The sequence below is a fragment of the Microchirus variegatus genome (genome assembly GCF_963457635.1).
Source record: "Microchirus variegatus genome assembly, chromosome: 7".
NCBI lineage: Eukaryota > Metazoa > Chordata > Actinopteri > Pleuronectiformes > Soleidae > Microchirus > Microchirus variegatus.
Genome location: NC_139808.1, coordinates 10,372,326 through 10,375,601, shown reverse-complemented (window position 1 = coordinate 10,375,601; position 3,276 = coordinate 10,372,326).

The window sequence follows — 3,276 nt, the reverse complement described above, 5'->3', positions numbered from 1 at the left end:
TAAGAAGAAGAAGAAGAAGAAGAAGAGCGGATAGCAGGGGCGGGACACAGCAACTCTTTTCATTAGCATTCCAAACTGGTCACGTGGCTTACATTGGGCCAATGAGCGCGGGTTTTGTATTTGTGTCCCGCCCACTCGACTTGTCAATCACCTGCGTCTGTCAAGGCGACCGCTGTCTTGGTCACTATGGCAACAAAAGGGATTTAACCCTTGCCCTGTAGCCTGTTCACATGTTTAAAAAGATGCTCAGGGCTCAGAAAAGAATCACTTGTACAATATTATTTTAATTTTACTTGAGTATTTTCATTTTTATGCTGCTTTTTTGCTTTTTGCTTTACACTTTGTAATTTATAGTAAAAGTTTTACATCAACATGTTTATCTTTAAACCTATTTGGTGTATTTTTACCCATAAAAGAGCCAGAAAATGTCCTGTGAGAAAGAAGAAGAAGACTCATAACTTGAATCTGGCATTATTATTTAGAATTATGATTTACAAGAGTGTATTAACAATTTCCCTTTAAAAAAAAAAAAAAAAAAACAAGATTTGATTTTAGAGTTTTATTTAGAAAATCCACTTTGTGATACTTTTCAGATGAGATTTTAGACTTTTTGGTATATGAATAAGCATGGATAAAATGACTGTGTCTCGTCATTTTAATAATAATAAAAGGTATGTGGATCGTTTACGTTCAGCACTTTAAGACGCAGCTTTAAGAAAAATACTTTCCAAACGTTGATCTAAAAGGAAAGGAAGAGAGCCTCGCCCAACTATCAGAAATGAAAACACATGGGCTTGGCGTGCACTGCCATTGATAGATCTTCCCCGAGAGCTGCTGTTTTTCTAACTAAGGTTTTCTAATACATTGTATTACCCATATTTTAAATTCCTAATGTCTCATAAAAACAAAAAAAACACTCCTGGAATATATTTTTTCCCCATATTTGGTTCTCTCTCTCTCTCTTTTCAATTTTCAAATGAATCATTGAATTTATAACAAGTATTCAGATGGAAATGACCAGGTATGGCAATGAAAAGGACAGCAATGAATTGCTAATGTTCTCCACTGAGCTGTTATTGTGTTGCCCGGCGATACGAGCAGGGAGTGCATTCATCTGCCGGGGCAAATATTGAATAATTTATCAGTGTATGACTGATTTGCTTGGCCTCTTGAGTTAATTAGCTGCTCTTTCATAGCTCCCTTGATACTGCGCTCGCAGCATCAGCACGAACACAGTATCGTTCCAGTAACGTGGTTAATCCCCAGAGGCATGTTGTGGACTCACGGGCCAGCCTGAGTTTGATGTTAATGTAATAATGTTGTGGTAAAGGTGACGCTGAGAGCCAGAGAGCATACTTTCATAGTGGTGTGTCTGAAATACCACAGGCCAAATGTAATGGTGTGCAGGTTATACATCTTAATGGAATATGAATGAATACTGTTCCTCATGCTTTTCCACAATGCAGCTTCACTGGCATTAAAATAAAACCATAAAAAAGGGTTGTTTTGTTAATTTGTGAGCAATGACCAAGGCAAGATGTCTCAATCCTGATCCCACCCACTTAAGTTATATTCTCTATATAACTAACTTGATATTTTTATTGTGTCATGTCATTTTTGTAATTTTCCACAATGCAATTTTACAGGTAAAGCCCTTAAAATTGCCTTGTTGTTTGCAGTACATGTATCTTCTAAGTTCTGAGGATGTTTTGCAGTACACTCTTAGAAATAAGGGTTCCAAAAGGGTTCTTCTACAAGGGCTGAGGTTCTACCTGGAACCATTTGCGTCTGAAAAACCCTTTCCAGAAGAAAGGGGTTTTCAAGGGTTCTTGGTAACACTAATGGTTTCAGTAAGAACCATTTTGTTCCAGAGAACCCTTTAAAACTCCTTCGCTGAATAATGGGTTTTAAAAGGGTTCTTGTTGGAACCCTCCAAAAGGGTTCCAGGTGGAACCAAAAAGGGTTCTCCTATGAGGACAAGCCGAAGAACATTATATGGTTCTACTTAGCACTTTTATTTATTTACAGACTGTCAAATTAAATTTGATATTAGAGCCTAGCATTTGGAGTATATACTGCGCACAACACATTAATAAGACCCTATGACAGCTTACCATACGAAAACCAATCATACTATTATTTATTTGGCAAATAACAAAATTAATTCACATTTTTATACCCAAATGTGAGCTGGCTCACTGGGCTTCTTCTTCTGAGCTGTCAGAAATGAATCATGAAGCATAAACATTCAACCACTAAAATTCAATTTTTCTGTTCAGGAATGCAAGAAATTAACAATTTTCTGTTTTTTTTTTTTAAGTCAGTAAAGTTGAAGATTAATATATAACCATACTAATTATATTTTGGCATTAAAAATATAATTTCAGTTAAAGAGCTACACACTGGTGTATAAACCATTACAGAACCATACAAATGATTTTGATAATTACCAATTCTGTTAATTAGTTAATTTAGGGCAGCAATTTGTGGCTTTGGGTGGTGGCCTCATATGTATATGTTGTTGCTTATGTCATCCACAAGAGGGCACCATCATATTACCATTGTGCAAAAAACGACCAGCTTATAGGCACAACTATTACTAAACTAAACTGTAGAAGACAATACAAAAGAGGAAAACATAATACATAAAATAGTGATACAAATGATTTTCCCAAATATCATTTTGTGTAAATTACTTGTTAATATTTTACTAATAATGACCTTTTTACTATTGGAAAATGTTTGTTTGAACATGATAGACAAGTTGAAGGTGTGGACAAGGTCGATTGTTCCCCTGAAACAATGAAAATTCCTGGAAGCAAGTTCTGTTGCGTTTGCTTTCATCATTTTCTTGAAAGAACATCCAAACCACCACCTTTGTGATACTGACTTTCTTCCCCCCCCCCCGCTGCAGGAAAGAGGGTGGGAGCGAGGGCAAGAGTGGCTTCTGGCATCAAAGTTTGCTTATTAGTTCAAGAATTTCTCTGTTTTCTTCACATTGTTGATTTGTTGCACTGTGTGTTTGTACAGTGGCGATGACTATTGTGAGGAAGGATATTTAGTCTGATGCAGCGACAGCAGACATCCCCTCCCTGCTGTAATACAACAGCTTTGGGTTTGGGTATGACAGACATCCTGTATAGTGACCTCAATGCTGGACACTTCGTCGTGGCGCGCATGCATCACTACTACAAATATTTACACGTCTTACTGTTTCATTGTTGAGCAATCAAAGACCGGCCAAGCCCACACAGATAAAGAGAGGTAGACTTTTCT